The 27,031-nt window shown below is 39.3% G+C and overlaps 1 long non-coding RNA gene and 1 pseudogene across 2 annotated transcripts in view; both read left to right on the top strand.

Annotated features, from left to right (window-relative positions):
- The window catches only part of LOC149236455 (outer envelope protein 64, chloroplastic-like), a 348,403-nt pseudogene that overhangs the window by 315,918 nt on the left and 5,454 nt on the right, over nt 1-27,031 (top strand). The gene's annotated exons all lie outside the window — the stretch shown is intronic.
- LOC149236457 (uncharacterized) lies at nt 23,592-24,195 on the top strand. The gene is made up of 3 exons (XR_016246220.1): nt 23,592-23,655; nt 23,964-23,995; nt 24,095-24,195. It is a non-coding gene; the product is annotated as an uncharacterized LOC149236457 (long non-coding RNA).

Below are 27,031 nucleotides of genomic sequence, written 5' to 3' on the forward strand. Positions count from 1 at the left end.
AGTCTTGAATAACATCTCACAAGGTCTTCAAAGAATGTCTCCAATGTGTTCTTCAAATTCAGCTTCAAAGGATTTCCAAGATGTCTTCAATGTGTTTCTCCTCAAGTCCTTTTTAATCTCGCTCTGTGAAAGTGTCTCCAAATCTACCTTATCATCAACTTCAACAATGCTGCTCCAATCTAAAAATCTTCTTCACAAAGACTCCATAGATGACTGCTTCAAGTGATCTTCAAGAATGCTGCTTCAAGAGGGCTCAATAGGTCCTTTCCAAACAACTCTCGGGGTTTCTCTCCAAACAAGTCTTTTAACACAACTGGTCTTCTTCAAACAAGTCTTCAAGGTCCTCTCCAAACAACTTCAAAGCCAAGTGTCACAAGTTTGAGGTAATGATTTGTCCATAGTTCTGCTCCACAGGTTATTCCAAGGTGCAAAAAAAATGTCTACAATCTGCTCCAATGATCCAACAACAAGTCTTCAAGTCTGATATAGGGGTCTTCATCAAAAGCTTTCAAACTGAGCTGTCCAAGTCAAGAAGAAATGCTCCACATGTCCAAAGTTATCAAGTTTTGAAGTGGCCTTAAGCGACAGGTCTGAAATAACTCCCACAGGTCTAAAACTCGTCCACAGCCACAAGTGGAAAGACATTTACAAAGGTACAAGTTTGAAAATAGTGTCACCACGGGTCTGAAAAAGGGTTCACCACAGGTCTGAATTATCGTTGTGTGAGCCAACGGGTCCGAGTTCTATAATTAACCTCAAGACGAGCTTTTTTCTTTCACATGGTCAAGTCTTTCTTTTTGGTCTCAAGTTCAAGTTACAATAAAGGAATTGTCGATAGATCAAAAGGGGCAAGCATTGCTTCAAAAGATGACCTGAAACCTAAGAAACCAAATTCGTTGAAAAACCATTACGTGCTCTGATTCAGTCGAATCAGACATGATTTAGTGAGACACGTGTCCTTCGATCGTGTCCCACTCGTGTTCGGGGAATGAGTTCATCATGTCCCGTTTCTAGGACACGTGTCCCCTTGAATTGTGTGTTGCGCAACCCATAAAGGATGGTTTTAGGTCATTTCTCCCTCACTTTTCTCTGTGTCTCTTGCTGTGTGTGTGGGAGCGACTAGCAAAGGGTTTGGGAGCATTGTGGAAGCAATTCAAGAAATAGGTAAGTGCGTTTTGTTTCTATTTTTTTTACAATTTTATTACAACAAATTGTATGTGCATTTTTTTACAAGTTTGTGCATTTTTTCTTTATCTTTTACAACATTCATGGCTCAATCAAGGGAAGCAGGGAATGGGCAAAGGAAGGGGAAGAATGTTCCCATTGGAGATGCCCCTCCTCTTACAATTTCATTAGGTTCTGCAAGTGTTCCTTCTATTGGAAGTGGGGTTGCAACAACAACTTCAAATATTGAGGGAGGAATTAATTTAGAAAGACAAGAAGCTCAAGAAAACAAATATCCCGTGTGGAAGTATGCCACTGTTGATTTGTGGTAGCATCGGATGTGCTCTAGCCATGAAAATTGGTGGAGAGGCTAAGGCACACAAGATCTCCAAGACTCAGAAATGGTTTGGGGAAATTCCACCCGGTTGGAGAGATATTAAAATAAGTAATATTTTTAATGGGGTTCCTAGGTCTAAACTTAGGAAAATTAAAATATTAATGGGTATTAATATAAAACTAGGTGAGAATGTACTAAATGACATGGATCAAGCCAAATCTAATCTCGGCTGTTGAAGACTCAACAGGAAAAGTATAAGAGGAGGCTTGAGGGTTAGTTGGAGATACATCAAATTGTTCAATCAGTTTGATTTTATGGACTGGGGTTTGCTAAGAGAATCGAACAAGTGATTTGTTGCAGAGAGGGGCAGTTCGGCACAAGGCCAAGAATACATACCAGAGAGGCAGAGATAGTGCCAGAGAGACAATGGAGAGCCTGGAGAGGCTGACATAGAGGCAACTAGGAGCTACACAAAGACTGAAGAGGCCAACATGGGTGATGCAGAGGGTCTGAGAGTTGAAGCAAAGGCTTTAGTAGCTGCGTAGAGGCTAGCTGAGTTGACTCAGGGCCAAGAGGCATCGACAGAAGAATTTTTGTGTCGCAGATTGAGTGCTGGTGAACCAGGAAGGGTGACGAAGTCCCTGCAGAGTGGCGCAGAGCAACAAAGAAGCTTAGAGCAACGTTTGTTGTCCAGCCAAGGAGCTACCATTGATGTTGTGGAATCGTTCATCCCATGATTGATTAGTTGGAATATCTGTCTTCGAGGAGAGGTACTACTGCTAAGGGCATACTTTTTTGGGTGAGCCATTCCTAGCACCCTAGATATATTCAAAAACTGCATAATAATAAAACCCTCATATCTGCTGCACCGGTTTTCCCACATTGGGTTTTCGCGAGCACGATTGTCCAAAATTAACAGTGTCCCTTGTGTGTTTGTCTCACTTATTTCAGTTGCTGATTTGTATATGAGTTAAGGCTGCATTTGTGTTTATTTCAATATTTATATTATAAATATCTTGTTAATGGAATAAACAAGTAGTAGAAATTAAACCAGATAATGTAGTAGGCATTTCTAAAGTGTTAGACTTAGAAATTTCTACAGTCACAAGAGAGCAAGGGCCAGGCAACAAGTTGAAGGGAGGAGGCAATGTTGCTTGGAAATGCAACTATTGCAACAATCATTTCATGAGCACTTATTACCATGTGAAAGCTCATTTGTTGGCTTTACCATGCTGTGGAATTGCAACATGTACACTGGTGTCTTTAGCTAAGAGGAAAGAATTGAGAAAAAGGCCAACGTTGGTATGGCAAAGGTGGCTGCAACATCTAAAAAAAACAAGAATGATGATCTCCTTCCATTCTTGAGGAAAAGCAACAACAAATTTCCATTTGAGAGTTTTGTTGGGAGACAAACAACAAAAAGAAAGGCAGTGGCACTTGGTCCAGTGGACAAGATTTTTCAGAAAGAGAAATGGGAAGAGCTTGATCTCACCATTGCATTTTTTTCTATCAGAACTTCATATCTTTTAATGTTGCACGCTCACCTTTATTTATTGAGATGTGTCGAGCTTTAACTCAAGGGGCTCCATCAGGGTATGTGCTTCCTGGGTCAGAGAAGCTTAGAACCACATTGTTGACTAAGGCAAAGAAAGAGGTGGACAAAATACTTGAGTCTATTAAATCAGGATGGCCAACATCTGGGGTTAGCATTGTTTCTGATCGATTGACAGATACAGCACGCCACCCACTCATCAACTTCATGGTGTCTTCCTTGAATGGTCCAGTTTTCTTGAAATCAATGGATGCACTTGGACAATAAAAGGATGCACAATATATGGGTGAGTTTTTCATTAAAGTTATGGAAGATGTAGGTGTTGAATCTTGTGTAAAAATCATTACAGATAATGCACTTATTTGCAAGGCTGTTGGCATGATTGTGGAAGCTAAATATCCACAAGTATTTTGGACAACTTGCATTGTCCATTCCTTGAATTTAGCACTTAAATCAATTGCTTCTGAATTGTTTTGGATTGGAAGTATTATTGAGGATGCACGACATATCGCAACTTTGTACAAAATCATAAAAATTCCCTCACAATCTACAAGGAGGACACCAATCTATCATTGTTGAAGATTGCAGATACACAGTTTGCCTCTTCATTCATGATGTTGAAGAGGTTGAGGGAAGCCAAGACCGCTCTTGGAGCCATGGTTATTTCAGAGTTTTGGTCTTTTTGGAGGAAGACAGATCAAACAACCTCAAAAAGAGTGAAGGACACAGTGTTAGATGATGCTTGGTGGGAGAGGGTAGATCTACTTATTAAGATCATGGACCATATCGCCGCTTTGCTATGATTTGAAAATACATACCAACCCATCCTAGGAGACGTTTATGAGGGATGGGATTCCATGATTGAGTCTGTGAGGACCATTACTTTATAGAGTGAGTGCGCCTAGTATGAGACGTCATTAGAGGCCTTCTTCACCACCATACAGGATATTCTTGTCAGCAGATGAAACAAGAATTGCACACCTTTGCATTGTTTGGCACACTCATTGAACTCAAAATGCTACAATCATGAGTGGCTGAATGGTGGACCTTCCCGCAGATTCCCTCCTCACATGGATGGTGAAATTTCACAGGGAAGGAAGGATGCGTTGAGGCGGATTTTTTAGGATAGAGAATCCTTTGATGAGTCAGAGGATTCCTTTGTAGAGTTTTCCATTGCCACTGGTCCATTTGCGGGATATGATGTGATTAGAGATAGGGGGTTAAGAAGCCCTATTCTTGGTGGGCAACTCATGGGGCAACAAACCTTGCTCTACAACAGTTACCCATGAGGCTCATCTCTCAGGTGACTTCATTGTCTTGTTGTGAGCGGAATTGGAGCAAATATGGGAATTTGTATAGTGTCAAGAAGAGCAGGCTTGAGCAGTCTGGGAAAGAGAGAATGGTGTATGTGCACACCAACCTTCATCTTATTTACAGGCAGAGGGATGAGTGGTTGAAGGGAAAGACAAAGATGTGGGATGTCTTTCCTGATGATATGGGTTTGGACAACAATGTTGAGTTGGCATTGGCCAACTTGGATCTTAATGAGCTAGTGCTAGAGCTTGTCACTTTTGATGATGGTGATACTGTTGAGGGGTCATCCTCCACACCAGCAGATGCAAAGATGACATTGGATACAAAGGAGGAGGATGCAACAGAGGAGAGTAATGGTGACCATGATGATGACAATGATGCTGATTTTGATGATGATGATTAATGACTCATGAGCTACCCACTGCCTTGAGACTTGTAGTTGTTTTGTATTTGCTGTTTCGATTTTCCATTGGCATTGCTACTACCTATGTAACACATTTTGATTTTGATGGCTTGATGATATAACTGCAGTTTTTGTCTTTCTCCTATTGGATCATTGATGAATCTGTCAGAATTGTATTTGTATGCTTAATGTTACTTTGTAAAATTTACAAATTTTAAATTTACAATGTAGAATCTAGATCTATGTTTGAATTTGTGTAATAAATATCTAATTTCTAATATATATATATATATATATAACGTGTCCTATTCTGGGGGGTCAACTTGCCCGTGTTAGACACTCGAATCCTCGTGTCTTGCGTGTCCTGTGTCCTCGTGTCAGTTGACTTAGCTTGAAACCCGCGAACTTTTGCCACAAAGAAAACCTTCAGAAAAATGTATCCAACAGAAAATAAAAAATATGTCAAGCTCTACTCCATGAAGAACACAATGACAATAATATCAAGAGACTTTGTCGCACTTTACTTCTCTTCGACTTCTTTCTGATCTGAACTGAGTTGGATAAATGGATTAACAAGTCTAACTTTGTATTTATACTAATTCGTTAAGTCTGAACCCTCATGACTAATGGGAAATCCAACCTGTGTAGGTATGAGTGAATATTTGTTGTTGAGAGGATGAAACCCTCTAGGAATTAATGCAACAATCTTCTTAGGAATTGTTTCTTATAGACAACAATATCAATTATTCATGCTTGCTAGGGCTTCAATTCATGCATTTGGGATATACATTTAGGAATTCATTTATGCATGCATAGGCTTAGGGCTAGGGTTTCAATTCATGCATTTGACATATACATTTAGGGCTTCATTCATGCATAGGCTTAGGGTATGCTTCAATAATGGCTTTTGTCATCATATTGACATCAATGACAACTTTAACCAACAAGAAACTATTGCAGAAAATTGATCAAGTGGAGTCGCCACTTGGACAAAAATCTAATTCTAAAAATTCCACAAGCTAAAAGACAAAGTTAGTTGTATTTCGAGTTTAAGAGGACTTATCCCCAACAACGACGCCATAAATGTTGCTGCATGATTCCACACCTGAAGTTAGCGTGGAGAAAATCCCTAACTCCACTTGGTGTGGCCTTGGGGTAAAGCTTTGAGTTGGGGCTGTCACCCAATTCCCAACTCCTCCGTCTAGGTTTTCTCCTAGTCGAAGCCAAGTGGGTAGACCCTAAGGAAAATCTAAGGCTTGGTTAGTGCTATACTAAACAAGTTCTAGGAGATGAATGATTAAGTTAGCCAAGAGAGACATCAAACATCAAATTGCAAATAAACCGATTGAAACATGTAAATACTTCATTGAGTAAATAAGATTACAATGAGCATGTATGGATAGCCATTCATGAACGAATAGATAAGCAATGATATCAAGAAGAGAGATTCTTTGCAAGAATTGAAATGATAAGAGTAGTGCCAAATAAGTAAACATGAAAAAGATAAATGCTCAAAGAAGGAAATGGTACTCGTAAAGTAAGAACATGTAATGGAAAGATAGCAAATAAAGATATAGTTGCACTTGAAAGTAAAATGTGCTCACATGAAATATACTTGAACGAAAAGTTGTACTAATGAAATGAAAGATACTCCAAGATAAGTAAGTAAACTCCAAATACTTCAAGATAAACAAGTGAACTTCAAATGAAATGTTCCAAGTGCAAGAATGTAAATGCTTGTAAGAGTCAATTTGAGATGCTTGCAATTGTAAAATGCTACTTGAAAAGTAACCAATGCAACTTGATCAATGAGATGGCATTCAAGATAGCATGAACATGAAATATGTTGCAAGGAAAGTAAAGTGAGGTAGAGTGCTCTTGGTTTATTTTATTAGGCCTATTCTACCTATTAAGGATGGGGATGGTTGCAAGGGGCCTCAAGTGGAGAAGCTTAGCTTCACAAATGAGTATCCACCTAGTCCAACAAATCAACCCACATGCCAACTCTCCAACATTGGATAAGCCGAACCTGAACTGCCTGGTCACGTGTTTATCTTTCTTGCAAAGTTTGGAAAAGAATATTAAGGAAGGGGTCCTATTCTCTATACAACCAACTTACGTTAGAGGTTAATTTCAGTAAAACAAGAGGATAAATTGCAATTGCTTAAGATATGAAGATTTCTCAAAGTAAAGTTGCAAATTGCAATGAAACAAATTGCTGTGAGCTATGTAAGCAAATCTAAATGAAATGAGCATGTAAATTGGAAATTAGATGTGCCTACAAGTAAATAAAACTAAACTAACAAATTAGATGACACTTGCATGTAAATGAAATCAAATTTTTGAGAGCATTAGCATGTGAATGAACAAGTGAAACTTAGCATGAAATGATAGCTAAATGAAATGAATCATAAGTTAAACATCTAACTCAGGATTAGTGAATGAAGAAGTAGCATGCAAAAATAATGAGATGACACATAAGATTAGCTAAGGAGTTCAAAAAGCAATCTGCATTAGTGAATTTAGAGAATTAGCATGAAATCAAAGGAAATGAAGTTAAACTAATTACAAAAAATGAAATGAAGTGAAAGATCACAACAAACACACTCAAGATATCCTTCCCTCAAAAGAGACAAGGACGGGATGCCAAGGGGATGATCCCCAAGCTCCCAAAGAAAAAATGATTCTTTATTACTTAGTGATATGAGAGCCCTCTTATAAAGATGAGGGATTAGTTTGGGAAGAGCTTACAATATGTCTTTGAGAAACAAAAATAGTCTTTCCCAAAAGTACATTGAGTGATAATGATCTGTTTGAGAAATGTTACAAAAGACAAGCTTCTTGAGTGAAGGTTTAAAATCCTTGAATGAAGAAAATATCATGGTTACAATTCTTCACACTTCTGAGGCTCTTGGAAGATGAAAAGGATTGCTTGCTAGAGAATGAGATATTAGTCTTGAATGCTTGAATGAGAGAAGGACAATCAAACACTCCAAAACCATGAAGTCCCTTTGTGCAACTCTCTCCAAAATTGGTGAGGAAAAGGACTGTTCCAAATGAGTCCCCAATCTGCCCTCAACTTCTGCTCAAAAGTGGTTTGATCATCCACAAAATCTGTCCACAAAACAGTGAGAGATTTAATGAACATGCAACAGAAGGATGAAGTTATGCAAGGAAATTAGAGTGCATGAGATGAAGAAACCTATGGATCAAATGAAAATCTAAAATAAACTTATGCTACAATAAAATCCTCACTAAACCAACTTGCGTGAGCTGATTTAGTAAATGGAAAGTTGGGACAAAGCCCAACACTTTAGCCTCTAATGCTTGATTAAAACAATATTAGTGCAAATTAGAAATTGAAATAATTTGATCTTTTAGAGATGGAAGAAATTGGGCTTATGAAACCCCCTTTCAATGTCGTTGGAAAATCCTTAGCTTGGGTGACTCATGAGCTCCTTGAGGTCATTGGAGATGGATGGTCCAATCGAAGACGTAACCAATCTTTCAAAGGGGCTTGGTAACCTGCCTTGAACACAATCAACACTTACAAAACCAGCTATTATTGCAAAAAGAGACTTGTCATGTGAAGGCAAAGTTGAATTTGTTGTTCAACCGAGAACAACAAATTACAACAAGTGCTCAGGATATGCCAAGCTCAAGGAAGATTGCAAGTAATTGCAATCTTCCTTCGCTAGACAGAAATGTCCTCAGGCTATACACAAAAAACAATTAGCTGTGCAATATAAACTCAATTAAACACAATCATAGTATGAGAATAAATTCAATGATACTTTTTACCTCATCCTCAAAGCATAGCATTACAAGACAAACATGTATCCTGGGTTCCCCAAAGACTTTTCTTTATTGATTCAATAAAAAATTGAGGATAGTAACAACAAACATCCAATTTCCAACCATGAGCAAATGAGAGCCCAAATGATTGATTTATACAACAAATGGAGAGAAGCCCAATGAGAGATCAATGACAAGTGGAGCAATGGTGAAGATCCCAATGAGAAAATCAAACTCCATGTGTAGAGGGCCAATGCGAAGTGTGAAATCAAGAGAATCGACTTGCTGATAGGTGGACAACGTATTCCCTCATGCTGGCTGGTGTGTATTTCTTGAGCTGCCAAGTGTGAGGTTGGGTAGGTGAAAGGGGAGGCAACTCCCACTAAATCATCACCCATAAACCAAATGTATAACATCCATTACAAGTGCCAACCAACTGCCATCCATCTTTGTGTGTAGACTGTTGTAGGAGCTGCGTGTAGGCTGCCACTTAGGCCTGCTTATGGCTGAACTGAAGAGCATGTGTACAAGTGTAGAGTGGAGTTGGGTGAGTGGAGGCAAGACTCCACTAATATGATAATCAAATCCTCTAACTCAATCTTCAATCCATGCCTTGCTCTTCATGAGGATATTCGACCTGCTAAGTAAGCAAATTGACCCCACAGTTGGCAAACAACTCGACTTCTTTGGATGCATTAACTCATTTGGTGATGTGTGTGCCAAATCACCTTCCAACTTGTCCTTTGACTGATATTTGACTTGATTTGATTTTCCATGTCATTTCCACTTCATTTGTCATGTGGAAATATTTATTATTTTCTCCACTTATTTAATTTTCTGGCAATTTATTTCCAATTTTCCCACTAGACTTAGGAAAAGTGGGTTTTGAGGGGCTAGAAGTGACTTTTTGACCCTCAAAGTGTGTCCTAGAAGAATGTTGAGGTGGAGAGGATGAATTTTGAGTACTCATACACCCTCAACATCTTCTGGCATCACTTTATTACATTTTACATAAAAAATAATTAAAAAATCTCGTCCTGTGGGAAATTTTTAATTATTAAAAATCCTATCTAGACTTAGTCAAATTTCATGAAATTTCAGAGATGACCTAGCATGGTAATATACATCAACCATAAACACTAAGATGGACTTAGGGCTCAATCTTCAAGTCGTCACCCTAGCTTTGGGGGTATGTTTGACTACATGAAAAAACTCAGTTAATTATTCGTCGCTAAAAAACGAGAATAATTAGCTATGTAAAAAAACCACTCTAGGGTGTACTCACTTGTTGATCAAGTCCCAAGTGTTCTAGGCCTATTACAAGACTTTATTCATCATGCTAGTGACATTTTTTACAACTCCTCGTAGGGTTGCAAAATTTGATGACAAAAGATGAAAGAGGAGAGAGAAAGGGGTTGGAATGGCTTGTTGACTTTTGAATTCTGAAATTTTTTTGATGTACACTTTGTCTTGGGCAATGAAGTCTTTGTAATATCTGCTAAGTTCAACTCAACCATCAACACACGCCATCAATGATTCATCTTAACTCTTACCATTTGTCCACTCGCCACTGTTGTCACGTGTCAACCCCTCACACTTCCACATTGCCCTGCATAAATAGACAAAAGTAACAATCCACCTCATAAATAGGAAGAAGTAGGAGTGTGCCTAAAACTAAGTATTGCTAAAAACAACAATTGACTGCATGTCCACAATATTCTGCTAATTGACTTAGAATTTGATCGGGAATAGAAATATGTTTTCAACGCTCCTACAAAAGGACTGCTAAAGGATTACGACGAAGCCACCATGATCAAACTTAGAAATCAGTGTGGATTCTGAATATGTATTCAAACTTGACATGTGACCTTTGCTAAAACTAGAAACTGCTTAGAATCTCTTGAAACCATACTTGTTGGATTTGTCTTTCAGTAAGAAATCCAAATTTGTGACCAGAATCAACATGCAATTATTGCTAAAAATGGGAGGTGCTCGAACTTAGAATATTGCAAGGATTCTAAATATACTAGTTTTCACGGGGACACGTTGCCCCCACTTGGGAATCGTGATTCCTTGCTCCCTCGCGCTCCAGAGACTTGGGGTCGTCTGGGGGTTGTTTCCGTACGCTCCAAAAAATAGGGTACGCACGAAAACTTCTAATGGGGTTGTTTCCTAAAAAAAAGGGGGTCTTTTCCTAAAAGAAGATGGTCGTTTCCGAGCAAAAAAGGGGTCGATTCCGAGCTGACAACCTAGGGAATATTATTTACATTTAACCAATCTATTCCCCTCTTACAATCCTAGTCGTAATGATCTAAGGCATTATCACTTGGAGTTTCACACGAGCTGGGGATTGAAAATGGCATGGGTTGTGCTAGATGGAAATACCCCAAATCAATCTCTGCGTCCATCTCCTTCGAATCTTCTAGCCTGCTATCTCTCAATACACCACCGATGCTTCTACTAATGGCTCAAACATGTTGGTATTTATGAAAACATATATGTACGTGGACTTAATCTAAGTTGTTAAAGGTGATAGACAATTAATTTTCTCAGATCGTGGATAGGAAAGGACCATATATTAGTGCAACAGTGATGTTGTGTCCCAACTTCGTCGATATTGACTTGATGACGTGAATGATAATACTGATTTTGTTCTGACTTTCCCATTCTCATGGTTGCGAGCCACGATACATGTCGTTTCATGGGACATAATTTATGTAAACCCGACAATTTTCTAAATTTCCATGCACTCAGTTTTGTTGAACATGCTAACACATCGCAATCATATTTTGAATTTTAAGAAACACAAAAAACTATAAAAGTTCTCATTTATGCAACATTTACTAACACTAATTTTAATAAGCTAAAACTAACATTATGTTAACTTTTTAACTATAGAAATTTGAATCTTGATGTATCAGACTTGACTTTTATTTCAATATTTAGTATTCATAGTTGGAACTTCAATATGGTTTAATATTTTATTTTCATTTTACATTGTTATAGTTACATGTATGATTGTGTCATGCTTTGCGTTTTGAATTTGTTTCAATTATATGATTCATCGATTTGTCCTTGATGATGTAAGTGTTATATAATGATAAAGACAGTCAAATTATAAAATTTCAATGATATATTTATAAGTTTTTAGTATTTTTATTTTACTATTTTTGTCGGGGTCCCTTGTGTTAAAGACCCCGACGTCCCCCCATGTTTTCTAAAAATTGGTGGGGAGCTTTTGCATAGGCCACTCCTGCGTATCCCTGCTCCCTCGTCCCCATGTCCCAGAAACTTGGTGGAACATTGAAATATACCATTATCTTTGACATGCGTGTCTTTGGATGAAACCTGTTAAGGTAGTAAGTGCCATGCATGCCACTCGGAGAAGCCTCACCGGAATCCTAAGTTCATAAGGATTATGAATATGTGATCAATATTGTTGTACAATCCCTAAAACCCTGTCTCCTACAAGTAGGGAACTTGCTAAAAATAACAACTCTCTTTAATCTGTGTAAAATTATGTTTGAATCATCATCAAATCCATCTTGTAAGTAATCTTCATGGGAAGCAATCCCCATCCTATATTTGCATCTGTCTATGAACCTCAAGCATGCTGAAATGTGTTGGTCTTTAACCCTCCAAATTCGCAAGGGGAAAATTTAGGGGTTAGCATTGCCTTGGCTTCACCATGAACTAACTCAAAGTGTTCATTGCAAAACATATATCTGGCTTGGTGCTTGTACAATATGGGATCAACCAACTTTGAATTTGTAGTCACTTTGTTCAAATTGGTGATCGTAGGTGTGGCCATAGGCTTGCAATCTTCCATTTGAAATCTCTTTAAAATCTCAACTACATGCTTCCCTTGTCCAAGGAAAATCTCCCATGGTCTTTTGCCAAATATCTAACCTCAAGATATATGTGCATCAAACTTATGTTTTTCATCTTGAACTTTTATTGTCAAGTTTTCTCTACACCTTGAAATGATCTTCTTTGCACCTATAAGAAACAAATCATTTCAATATAACACCAAAACAAGTAGATTAGTCCCAAAAAATTTGTAATACAACTTAGAATTTGCTTGATTTTTGGTGAAGTCCATTCTCAACAAATGTATGTCAATCTTGGAATACTATTCTCTCGATGCCTGCTTGAGTCCATAGAAGGCTTTTTTAACCTTGCACACATGAGACTCCTACCCATGCACCTCAAAGCCTTGAGGTTGCTCTATGTACACTTCTTCGTTGATGACCCCATTAATGAATGTTGTCTTCACATCCATCTGATGTATACTCCATCACATGTCAAATAAAATAGAGATGACAACTCTAATAGAAGTGTACTTGGCGATTGGAGCAAAAGTCTCCTCCACTCCCTCTTTTTAGTGGAATGCTCTCGCCATTTCTAAATGCTGCCATTTGCAACATGCTTAATCTTGAAGAGCCACTTGGAACTCACCATTGCTTGCTCCTCCGATCTTGGCGCAATATTCCACACATCATTCTTATAAATGGAGTTGTACTCCATCATGGCATCTGGCCATGCCTGCTAGTTTGATGTGTCCTGAAAATAGGAGGGCTCAGAATCAATGATGTTGCTAATTGATTCCGTATAAATCAAAAACTTTTTCGGAGGCTTGCTCTCCCTAAATTTGCTCCTAAGCGCTTCAACATACTCTTGAGCATCCTTCAACATTTGTGTAAACCATCGAAGTCTCTTGAAAAAACTGGAAGAAGCTATTGAATCCTCCTCACTTGAAGGTTGACTTCTTGAACTAGAAGTTGCTGGTGTCATGGATGGAGTAATGTTAACATTCAAAGCCTCCTACTCCTCGTCCTCTGTCACTTGAATGGGCTTGTGTGACATTTGGATGCAAAATCCTCCTCGAACTTCACATCCTTTATCACCACTATTTTCCTCTATGCTAGAATATAAATCTTGTAAGCCTTGGAGGTCTCATGTATCCAACAAACAAACCCTTCATACTAGAGGGCTCCAATTTGGTCTTCGCTATAGGTACATATATGTATACCAGACAACCAAAGATGTGAAATTGACTCACCTCTGGATTCACACCATTGAATGCCTCCTTTGGTGTTTTGTACCCCAAGATCTTGTGAGGACTCTTGTTTTGGATGTAGACTATTGTATTACATGCCTATGCCCAAAGAAACGTGGGCAACTCCTGATCATGGAACATAAAGCAAGATTTATACAGCACCTTAACTCTCTGTGAGTACGAATTACAGAGAGACGTATTCGTGTTGATGATGTGTTAAAATTGGCAACTAGGGCCAAACTCCATGTGGGTCACCTTATTTATGGCCGCTGATATTTTTCCTATATTTCTCTCATTGAGAGATGTAGGATTGATCTAAAGATCATCCGATTCCGACAAGTATTTATGGAGATACGAATTTATTTCTAATTACTTGACAAATTGTCAAGGTCGGCCAGCAGCTAAGTGTGTGGCACGCTTCGCCAGCGTTTCATATAAATAGAAGAGATGTTGAGTCATTTGGAACTCATCCAATCACTCATCTTCTCTCTCTCCTACGCATCAAAGGAGCCTCTCTCTCTCTCACACGTGTGGCTGGAAAAGAAGATGCAGTAGGGTAAGGAAGACATAGGAAGAAGGACACAAAGGCTGCAGGTCATCTCTTTGACCAGCATTGACCAAGCATTGACCATCTAGGAATGCAGATTTGGCGTGGCTGCCTCTCCTAGGTAGGTCGTAGATTTTGGCATGAAAATCGAGGTGATCTGACCTTTGGTTTGGCTAGCTTTGACTGCCCTAGTTTGGGGCAGCAAGTTGACTTTAGTCAACTGCAGTTTGATTACGTTTTCGGGGTTGTTCAAAGGCTATTTTTTCAGGCTGTTCGAGGGCTAGTTGCCCAGAAATTTGATCAAACATATTGGAGGTCAATTTCAACTCATTTGACCAAGTTGGACTTTGTTGATCTAGGGTTTGCTGCTGCTGATATAAAATTATAGAATTCTGATTTTGTACTATTTCTCTTTGCTGAACTATTGAAGATAAAAGAAGATTTGATCAAAGGGTTTCCCCGCATTGGGGTTTGTCCCTGGCTCGCTGCCACATCTTGTGTCTCTTGTCTTGGCTTGTTTTCTGTTAATCATTTAATGTTCTATCTACACTTTACTTAATGTATATGTGATTGCTAATCTGTGGCTAATAAGAAGAAAAGTAAGTAAACTGCTCTAAGCATAGAACATACCATAATTTAACATGGTATCAGAGTTGAGGTGTAGACAAAGCCCGAGTAAGAGCAATCATCGAAAGTTGCTAAAGCTATCTTAAAGAAGTCATGGGGTCCTCAGCACACTTCCCTATTGAAGACAAACTCCGTGAGAAGTCTGACTATCACGGATGGAAGATGTCTCTCGATCTAACATTAAAAGATCAGGAAGTGTTGGACCATGTGAGAGGCTAGAGCCTCCATCAAATGCATCCGCTGCTGCTAGGAACAAATGGACCAAGGTGTTGTGGGGGAAAGTATCCAACTCGGAATGACCCTAACCCACTCTAAGGGTGACAGTTCCTTAGCAACAGCTGAAAGCAAAGCTATCTAAAGTTTCTTCTTTATGACATGCAAGAGATAAAAGGGAGAGATCCACTTACCGATGTCTTGCGCAAATGGTCGATCCTATCTCCTTTGTTTGCCGCTTGCTCCCAGCTCCAAGTCTTTTCACGGGCCCAGCTACACGAGATCCTGCAAATAAGACAAGAAAAGGAAACTACGAGAGGCATGCATGCATAAATGATTCAAGGATTAGCATAAATCAAAGACGCAAGTAAGACAATTCATCATTGAAACACATGCGAATAGAAGAACCTCAAATGCTTTATTAATATATGGAAGTAAGGTTCAGGCGGTGATACAACCATGCGAGGTCCAATCCAGCATCACCTTCCCGACGGAGAGAAATCTCTTCTTCACCTTCCTCAAGCAATCACCCAATACTCTCAACTGCAAACCAACAGCGATTCTTTGCACTGAATTCCTCCCTCCAGATCCCATGGGATGAGATCCTTATATAGAGTTTTGGAGTGAAGATAAGCCAGCTTGATGTGTGACTTGTTGTCCTCTTCAACTCCAGTTGTTCTTCAGTTCTTCACTTGGAGTTCCTGCCTTCCACTTGGAGTTTTAGAAGCTCTTAACTCATCATTAGGCGAATCTTATGATCAAGTGCCTTTCTGGAAGCTTCCTGGGCACTGGCACATTGAGAGAAAGATTCCTCCACATGTCAAGGTACGCCCAGCGCAGGTAGCCTTTGTCCTACCTGCTCTGCAACGCAGGTAGCCTTTGTTGTACCTGCTATGCAGCGCAGATGCCTAGTGGAGCAGCTGCAATGATCCAAAACTGACCTGTTTTTGAGTGTTTTTCAGTGGAGAACTGAACTGTAGTGCTGTGGTTTGCTGACCTTGTTCCTCTAAGGGTAAGAACAACTTGTTTAGGGACTTTGGATCCCTTGGATTATTGACATTTCATGCTCCATGTTGTAAGGCACAAAAATGTCTATAACAGTTGCCCCCTAAAGTAGGAGGTCGTTTATCGGGTGAAATGCTTTATTAGGAGGATCCGAAGTTCATTCAATCGTCGGGAGGTGACCTGTAACAAAATACAATACAATACATTATCTTTTCATACTTTCTTTTCATGATCTAGCTGAGGCGGGCATTTCCCATGCTTAGCTTTATAAATACATTTGCTGTACATAAACAGACGATCGTATGATAAGAGACGGATAATTCTCTGCTTTTAATTATCATCCTTTTAGTAGGATAATCATCTGCTGCACATGTCTATGTCTTTATCTCTTGAATATATATCGCAGCCCGGATGGATGAAACTAGATCCGGGGTCTTCAAACTTGTCCGATCTTCACATTAGTACAAGTCGATCCATGTGAGAATTTCTTGAAGTCGAACATGGAAAGACATTGCTTGATTACCAGTCAATAATGTAAACTATTAACAAGCGCGAGAGGAATCACCGATAATGATGATGACCCTCAAGGTACTGCAGCACAATTCACGTGGTGTGAATATAGGATCTGACGTCGAACACCACGCAAAGTCTCCTGGTCGAAGGTCATTAATGTATACCTATCGCCGGGAGTGAGAAACTTGCCATTGAGGCATGCAAGCTTCAAAGTACTGAGGGGGTGTTCCTAGATCAACTTCTTGGATAATGAGCTGATGTCGACAAGAAGTGATCCGTCAAAGGAGGGCCTTAATGAATCCCACATCAGTGACACGGAACGGAGCTAGTGATGATTGGTGAAAACGATCTGTGAAATATGATTCAGGGTGGCGGTCATGGAAGGATGAAAGATGATGTACGGTAGTGGATGGGACCCGGTTGACACTTTCTGAATGACATCTCTTGAACATATAACGACACTGATGAGATGGATTGGTAGCATTACCCCATGTATGGATGGTATGGCGAGACCATGGTGAATGGACCGGTGAATGATAATAACCCAACCCGATATTTACGGAGGCAAAAGTGTCATGTTCAAGAGCGACTTGCTACCATTAAGCTTTGAGATTCTTCCCAATTTTTCCCCAGTCATTTCTGACCAGTACCTCTTTATTTTTTGACAAGCTTGAGGAGGATAACTATGCTTGATCTATAACCTGCCCTTCGGGCAAGCCCATCGCTATGTTTTTAATGAGCCTAGCGATAGGGAAACTCGTTCTTGTCTAAAGACAAGTTTGTCGCTATCTAATATTTTTAACGAGTCCAGCGACAAAGACAACTCGGTCCTTTTCATTTTTAGAGAGTCTAAAAAGTGTACATAAAGTAGACTCCAGGGGTCCTTTTTCGTCATCTAATCCCTTAAGTCCGAAAATGTATAAAACAATACAGAAGGGATGAATGTTCGATATCTTTATCGAGCCGAACCAGACAAGCGCTCGATCTTTTTGTGCAATTATCCCTCAGGTCCAAAAAGATTAAAATCTAGAGGAGGGATAGCTCTTCCGGTCCTTTTAACGAGCTGGAAGGCCAAAACTCGGCAAACTTTTCATGTTTTACGAGTCAGTGAAAAGAGCTCAAAGAAGACTCGTCTTTTGAGGAACGAGTGATAAACAGGGATAGCAGCAGATTCCAGGTACAGGTTGGAATTTTCCAATCACGGCAGTGTCACAAGGATGGCTAGGTGAAATCACTCTTCGCAGCTGTTCCTCAAAATAGGTAAACAATCAAGTGGATGTGAATGATCGGCCAAATGAAAAGTGGAGGTGACGGTGCACAAACACGACCAAGGCTTTTATGGCTGATGAATTTACGGTCTCAAATGGTTATTTACCGGTTCATTTTTTCTGAATGAGCTTGAACACTGGGGGAAGCATGCTCACAAGCTTACGTTTATTTTTTAACGAGCATGAATTTCCGCATTAAAACTGCTCGGGTCTTGCGTTTATTTTTTAACGAGCATGAACTTTGCCAAAACTGCTCGTTCTTACCAGTCATAATGTAGAAAGGTCTCATGGAAGATTCCTATTTTTTAAAGAGCTTTCATCTCCCTATGCATTGCTCCATATCCTCTTTTTGTGCAAGCCAGGTATCGACTTATCTACGGGTTAGTGGGTTAGTTCTACCTAAAACTAAAAGTCGCCTATGCTTGCCTTCCAAGAGGTTTGCATGCCCCCAAGTGTAAGTCTAATTTCAAGGTTACCCCTCAATTTGCAGGTAAAACAAATTGTTCTACCGGGAGAGGCCTACCTCTTTCTGGTTACCCAAAGAATGGTTTTACTTGCTGCCGCAAATGAAACTCTTTCTTCGGCGATGTCTATCATTAGGTTACACAAAGATGGTTACAATCTGTTGCAGCAAATAGCATCTCTTTCTTTGGGGGCTGCCCCTACTTATCCTTTAAAACATTTGTTTTAATGGGTGAGGCTGGCCTTTTACCCAAAGACGGTACCTACTTGCTGCCGCAAACGGATCCCCTTCTTTGATGGAGCCTACCTATCTAGACAAAGGTGAATGACTTTTGTCAAACAAGCAACCTTGACAGAAGAATCCTATTCTAGAACAACCCCACTCCTAACAGCCCCTTCTGAGATTCCCAGTCTCTCTTTGTCTTCTTGTCCTTCTTCTCCACGAAGATGGCTCAGAGGAAGATTCACAAAGATGAAGGAGGGGACGGGGTCCGGACTAGTCATATTCTTCCGCGGAAATTCTACTTTACACCCAAGGTTTCTTCTGCCTCCAGAGCAGACCAGGATGCATGCCCCCTGGGTTCCGGCCTTCTTTTCCCGAATCACTCGCCTTCATCAGGAAGAAGAACCGGAGGTAGAGACCCTTCTTGATCGAAAAGACCATTGAGGATAGGTATGTGGCTATTCGCGATGCGTGATCCCGGAAGCGAAAGTTGGTCTACGAGCTTGACCATTCTTCCTTCGTATGGAAAACACATTATTCGAAAGAGTGAGGAGACTATTGCTTCCATGCAATATATGTAGTCCCGTCCAAGGAGTAGGTTATAATCCAAGGGTCCTTGGACGACCATCAAATTTATCATGACGGCCTTCCCTTTCAAGGTAATAGGCACATTAGGTAGAATCCCTAATGGTCGACTGGTTCCTTTGTCAAAACCCGAGAGATTTCTTGTCTCAGGCAAAAGCGCCGGGCAACCCAGTGCTTTCCAAGCAATAGAGGACAGAATACTCACAGATGCCCCTTCATCAATGATAGTTCCAGCCATCACCATTTGGTATATTTGGACTATAATTCTAAATGGTATACTAGCTGGTAACCGGGGTCTGCCTAGTTGGTTCCAATCAAAGGACACAACTAGGTTGCTTGGTGGTGGGACCGAATATACGACCGGATATGATCCCGATGACGCTCCTTCCTGCGATAAAGGAGTGGGTACATTGCCCTGATGTTCATCAGAATCGGTGTTGACGAAGAGGACCTGGACGGTGTCATCCTTACTCTCTTCGGTGAGGGCGTCAACTGAAGATGAATCCTCAGTGACTGTGGTGTGTGAAGGTGAAACTTCTGAAGGGAGAACCGGGTCAACTGCCGTTTCGACCTTTGGACTTTCGTCCGGTCCCCAGCGGAGTCGCCAGTCTGTTGTGGGGGAAAGTATCCAACTCGGAATGACCCTAACCCACTCTAAGGGTGACAGTTCCTTAGCAACAGCTGAAAGCAAAGCTATCTAAAGTTTCTTCTTTATGACATGCAAGAGATAAAAGGGAGAGATCCACTTACCGATGTCTTGCGCAAATGGTCGATCCTATCTCCTTTGTTTGCCACTTGCTCCCAACTCCAAGTCTTTTCACGGGCCCAGCTACACGAGATCCTGCAAATAAGACAAGAAAAGGAAACTACGAGAGGCATGCATGCATAAATGATTCAAGGATTAGCATAAATCAAAGACGCAAGTAAGACAATTCATCATTGAAACACATGCGAATAGAAGAACCTCAAATGCTTTATTAATATATGGAAGTAAGGTTCAGGCGGTGATACAACCATGCGAGGTCCAATCCAGCATCACCTTCCCGACGGAGAGAAATCTCTTCTTCACCTTCCTCAAGCAATCACCCAATACTCTCAACTGCAAACCAACAGCGATTCTTTGCACTGAATTCCTCCCTCCAGATCCCATGGGATGAGATCCTTATATAGAGTTTTGGAGTGAAGATAAGCCAGCTTGATGTGTGACTTGTTGTCCTCTTCAACTCCAGTTGTTCTTCAGTTCTTCACTTGGAGTTCCTGCCTTCCACTTGGAGTTTTAGAAGCTCTTAACTCATCATTAGGCGAATCTTATGATCAAGTGCCTTTCTGGAATCTTCCTGGGCACTGGCACATTGAGAGAAAGATTCCTCCACATGTCAAGGTACGCCCAGCGCAGGTAGCCTTTGTCCTACCTGCTCTGCAACGCAGGTAGCCTTTGTTGTACCTGCTATGCAGCGCAGATGCCTAGTGGAGCAGCTGCAATGATCCAAAACTAACCTGTTTTTGAGTGTTTTTCAGTGGAGAACTGAACTGTAGTGTTGTGGTTTGCTGACCTTGTTCCTCTAAGGGTAAGAACAACTTGTTTAGGGACTTTGGATCCCTTGGATTATTGACATTTCATGCTCCATGTTGTAAGGCACAAAAATGTCTATAACACAAGGGAGAAGTCAAAGCAAGGAAGATCATCTAGGACTCTATCGACAAGCGCCTGGTGGTCTATGTTTCCGAGCTAACCACCTCCAAGGAAATTTACGATAGATTGGTGAGCATTATTTAAAGTTAATAATGCAAATCAAGTGTTGTTCCTTAGAAATAAGCTGAAGGAAATTAAGAAGGGCAAAGATGAGAGTAGGCAAGCATATTTCTTAAGGATCACCGAGATCAAGAATGATCTCCTATCTATTGGGGAAGTAATTCTTGATAGGGAAATGACACTCACAACTCTTGGAGGACTGCCACCTGAATGGTATATATTCAGGACTACTCTTCTCAACAATAACGTAATTCCTGGATTTGAGGAATTGATGGCTAGATGCATTCAAGAAGAAACAAGGATGGAAGAGCAAGAAATGCCCGTACTTAAAGGTCATCCCTTTGCCTTTTCTTCTCATGCTAAAAGAAGAAACAATTCCGGGGCTAAATTCAAAGGAAAGGTTGGACCAAAGGGTGGAAGAAAAGGACGATGTTGCAATTGCAATAAAACAGGCTACTATGCAAGGGAGTGCCCTGATAAAAGGGACTCACACCAGGACGATGATCAAAATCACTCTCAAGGCAATCAAAGGAATGGCAGGTCAAATAGCAGAGGTAAAAGAAATGTCAGAAATCAAGGAAGAGGACAACCCTTCAAGAAGGCAAGAAACTCCAGGTATGAATCGAACGTTGTTAACAATAAGCAAGATAAATATTATCTACCAGCAGCTCTCTCTACTACTGCTCCCCCGGACTCACTGGGAAATTGGCTTATTGATAGTGGTGCCTCAAGGCACTTCACTAGTTACAAAGAAGCTCTCTCTAATCTAGTAGAGAAGGAGAACAACCAGGAAATTGTTCTTGGGGACAATTCAAAATATCCTGTGAAAGGTGTAGGGAATGTCACTCTTCAATTGAATCAGGGAAATACAATCCATTTACAAGATGTATTATATGTACCTGATCTAAAAAAGAACCTGGTGTCCATTTTGGCAAGGGAAGACAAAGGCTACAAGGTGGCCTTCAACGATGGCAAGGTACGTGTATGGAAAAAGAACTTTAAATATGCTTTCACCCTTGGGTTTCGAGTTGATTCTCTATGTCAGGTCGGAGGAAGTCCTCTAGGTGTCATGTCTTGTGACACATCTCTTCAGTCCGAACTATGGCATCGGAGGTTTGCTCACCTTCATTATAAAGCTCTACCCGATGTGAGAAAAATGGTAACCGGGATGCTCGAGTTCAGATTAGAGCAAGAAGGTGTATGTCCAGGATGTGCCAAAGGAAAGCTCAAAAGGGGACCATTCCCCTCAAGCCAAAGCAAGACCTCCGATTTATTGCAGTTGGTCCACTCAGACATATCCAACATGATGCTTGTGAACTCCTTGGGAGGATATTTATATTACCTCACTTTTATAGATGATTATTCTCGCAAGACTTGGATATACTTCTTGAAAAAGAAGGATGAAGTGTTCTCCTGGTTTCGACACTTCAAAGCCTTGATCGAGAATCAGACCGAAAAGAAGATAAAGATCTTAAGGATTGATAATGGGACTGAATATGAATCCAATGAGTTTGATGACTTTTGCAGAGAGGCTGGGATTAAGAGGGACACTACTACACCATATACTCCTCAGCAGAATGGTGTGGTGGAAAGGAAGAATCGTACGATTGTGGAAGTTGTTTGTGCTATGCTCCGTGATCAAAGACTTCCGAAGTTTCTATGGGCCAAAGCTGCAAATACCGTCGTATATGTACAAACCGATGCCCTCATTAAGCATTGGGTTCCAAGACTCCCAAAGAAATGTTCACTGGTAAGAAACATGACGTATCTCATTTTAGGATTTTTGGAAGTCCGGTATATTTTCATGTGCCAATGGAGAAAAGGAATAAATTGGGTGCATCGGGAAATAAAGGAATCTTTGTAGGCTATGGTAAAAATGCTAAGGGCTATAGAATCTATGTGGCTAGTCAAAGGGAAGTTGAAATCAGCCATGGCGTCACCTTTGATGAAGATATGGCTCTTAGCAAAGTAGACAATCTTCCTACTTTAAGAGGATCTAAAGGTGGAGTTCATAATATTTCCACTAACATTTATTCTAAAGCAAGGCTTCAATAAACACCCATGGAAATTCCTCTCCTCTATTGTACATGATAGAATGTTAAGGTATTTGTATATATCATTTCCATGTATATCTGTAATTGTTTTCTCTTTATGTTGAGGGACTTGGTTGACCTAAGTTGGTTACTTAGGTACATTGGTTATCTTTCACTAAAGGGGTGTTTCCTAAACTATTTGTCTAGGAGTATTGGGTTTGGACTATATTCTTATGAGTTCCCTAACCAATGCATCTAGGTGTGTGCAAAGGCCATGGAGGTTTTGTTTGCTTTTGAAGTGACAACCATAAAACTTTGTGCTCAATCATAGTGCGCCACATCCGCTTGGTCCATGTGAACATCACATGGAGGATAGTTCTTGGGAAGCTCGAACAGTGAGGATTCTGCCATCTCATCTAATGGTTATTAACAATTTTCTCTAAACCCTATTATGAAAATATCCAGATCTTTCTCATTTCGTTCAAATTCCTTCGTTGGAAAGGTGAGTTATATTGTGTAGCGCGGCTTGGTGAGGTGTTGGTGGCTCAGAAAGTAAGTGCATTGACCAGGCGTTGTGGCCTCCTCAGACCAGACTTGGCACTCCAAGAATTGGTAACATAAAAAAAAACGTTATTAGTTACCCTTTTTATTTTGTTTATTTATTTATGTCGTTTCTCATATATTCTCTATAATGATTTTATGTTCGCTCAGGTGTAACCATGGTTCTTTTTTATGCAACTACGATGGTGTCCCTTTATCCCTTTATTCCTTGTGTTTTTGCCACTCTTGTCCTTTCTCCAAGGTAATTTTTTAGTTCTCTTTTCTTTTGAGTTATTAGTCGAAGTATTTATTCATGAATTTGGATGGAACAATTTTAATTAGAGTTCCAGGTCTTTACTTCTTTGTGGTCCCCATGTTTGCTATGTAGTGATACTGTAACTCATAAGATTGGATTGGTACTTGGAAGAGAAACTACATTCAATGAGGAGCCAAGCATATGTCGTCATTATTTTTCTTTCTTTTTCATTCTCCTAGTGATGAGGGTCATTGTCCTTATTGTGACCCACCGTTAGACTCTTCTAGCCTGACGTAGCTCACTGAAATGTGCAGAGTAATGGTGCATGGATTCCTCCTTGCTATAGGTATCTTAGTCAATGTTTTTTTTCCAATGTTATTTTTAAAACCGCCTACTTTTACTTGTAACACATGGAACTCACTATACACTCTGTCTCTTGTTATAGGTAAGCATGTTCGTGATGTAACTTAGGGTTTGCTAAAAAATATAATTTGTGCCTCCCACCATTGACTTTAACTCCTATATTACAAGTTTATTTCTGTTATATCGCTTTTGGCTTCTTATGGTTGTTCTTAGCATATAGGGGATATCCTTCGTGCTCTTACCCACGCTTAGCATGGAGATTTTTTTGTTTCTCCGGCTATTAATCCTTCTTAGAAAAACTATGGCTAGTGGGGTAAAGTCGATAATTTCAACCTGCAAGCTGCTTTCCATTATTGTTTGGCCCCCAACATAAATGCCTAATATATTTGTATTATCTTTATTTTTTGTAATTTTTAAGGGAATAGAGGCTATGTGCCTCATTGCAAATTCTAGTTATTTGTGATGACCTCATGAAGGTTTCCCATAGAGTTTTTGTATCTACAAGTACCTACTGAATTAATAATTGATTCCTACACACTGGAAGGCTATGAATTCTCTCTATGAAAGATATATTTTATTTTCTCCATAAAATTTGCAAATTCAATTATGAAATGTTTTACTAGTTGCACGATTCGCTATCATTATTTTGGTTTTCTTCCATTATGGTTATTCTACTTTTCTTCCATTTTGGTTTAAAAAATAGGGCGAGGAAATCACTGGTGTATGTAATTTATGCTTATGGAATACCACTCTCCTTTTTTTGGAGATTTGCATTATATACCATGTTCATAATTGTATGATTTTGTGATGTTATTGACACTGAATTTATATATGTATACGAGCACTCTTTTGTGGTAGGAGTATGAATTTATAGAGTCAACCTCGACATCATTTATTTCCTCATTTAACCTTTGTGCCTTTTCCATTCTGGTTGGAATGTTGATTTAGGTTTTAGTTGGTATAATAACAAATCCAGATATGTTAATTCTAGTAAAAGTAGTAATAATGTAGTCTTAAAAAGGTTTTGTTTGTATATTTGTATAGCTTCTTCAATATTTAAGGACACCCAACACTGTCAAATGGATTATTATATTGGTTGTGATTACGATTTTCTTGTTCATAACTTAAAAGTTTCTACTTGCCCCTCGTGCATCTTGATAGATAAATGTCATCCAAGCACAATTTGATTTTTTTTAACCAATTCGTCTAATCGCTTTCACTCTTGATTAAGGGCAGAGACGAGCTTTATTTTTCTCTATCTGTTGTGCTTAATCTTGGTAAAACATTTAATAGTATTCAAACTAGGACTTACTACATATTCACTGCCTAACAAGGAAAACTTCCATCTATATACCATAGTAGTTTAAAAGGTTTGTTCCTCACCAGGAATAGTTGAACTAACTTGTGACCCACGCCTATCGACTCATATTCATTTGACCGATGATCTACCAATACCGTTGCCTTTACCTCTTAAACCCTCCTAGAGATTTTTTTTTTTATTTTTTTTTCTGAAATTTTCTTTTCTAAATTATACCATCTGCGAGAATATGGAGAGTTGACTAACTTGGAGTTAAGATGCAACTTTCTAAACTCAAGGTTCGAATCTCACAATTCTGATTTACTTCTACCAAATCACAAAATTGTAGCATTATGTGGGCATATTAGTAAATATGCACACATATCATATCCCCATCAAAGAAAATAACCATAGTCACAAACAAATAACTGAGATGTACAAGAGTCATATAGTTATAAATTAATCCAATTCAATAACCATGAAAAACTTGTATAATACTTTACTTGCAATTTCTCACCTATTTCATGTGCGTAAGTAGTCAATCATAATTTAAAGGTAAAACAAATTCAACATATTTTCTAACTCGTACACTACTTTGCTTGAAATTTCTCACTTATTTCATGTGCGCAAGTATTCAATCATAATTTAAAAGTAAGACAAATTTAGAATATTTTATAACCATATATGTTGTTGGAAATGCACTTGGGAGACACACTTTCCTCCCAACCATGAACTTAATCCAGTAGTTGCCCCGAAGCAGATATGTTCTTGCCAATGCAATCAACAACCCCTTTGATTCCTAGGTAATGTACTTTATACCATTTCTTCCCTAGAATATTTTAGCACTTTCGTGCTTTTGGGTCTACCAACCCACTTGACTAGGCTTCTTTCTTCTTCTTCTTTTTCCAAAAAAGGTGCTTATTTTCCTTTTTTCTTTAAATCCCACTTTTCTCTCCTACAACATTTTATTCCACCCATACTTAGTGTCTTTCTCCAACTAAGTGATTTAATAGATTTTTTTCTCTCATCATATTAAATCTTGTCTATCACCTCTTAGGGATTTTTAGGACTCATTTAAGGGAAGATTTGTTTTGATCATATCCATCAATAATGGTTTCAAAATCTTGTCCAAAATCTCTTTACTATAGTGTTTCTTTCCCAAGTAATTTCCTACTTTTTTTTATTTATTAATAAAAATATATTTATTACATCGCAATAACCTTATTGTTCTCATTCATTTCCAATCCAACTTGGCTCTCCAACCATCAAATCTAAAAATAGTCTAGCCTGGAAATCTAAAGATATTAACATAAATAATAGAGAAGTATTACATCTTCCCCCACTTTTTATTCAACATCATCCTCGGTTTTCATTTTCCAATTGCTTTCCTTCTGAAACAGTGTTGGATAAGCCTCTTGTATCTTATTATCTAGATCCTAAGTAGTGTCCTCAGATGTAAAGTACCTCCATTGCACTTTAACTTGAGCAACGAATCAATTCTGGAGCAATATATCTTTCTAATCTAATATGCGAAGTGGATATGCTAGTAAGTATCATTCTGGTTCCACCTATATCAAATGCCAATCAATTATGTGAGAATTATCATGGACATATTTTTTTAACAAACATACATGAAAAACATTGTGCACTTTAATATGGTTGGGCAATGGCAGCTCACATACTACTAGCCCAATTCTATCCAAAATTTCAAAAAGCCCACAG

The sequence above is a fragment of the Pinus tabuliformis genome, chromosome 8, assembly GCF_031772625.1.
Source record: "Pinus tabuliformis cultivar Carrire ecotype Pingquan chromosome 8, CPIR1, whole genome shotgun sequence".
Taxonomy (NCBI): Eukaryota; Viridiplantae; Streptophyta; class Pinopsida; order Pinales; family Pinaceae; genus Pinus; species Pinus tabuliformis.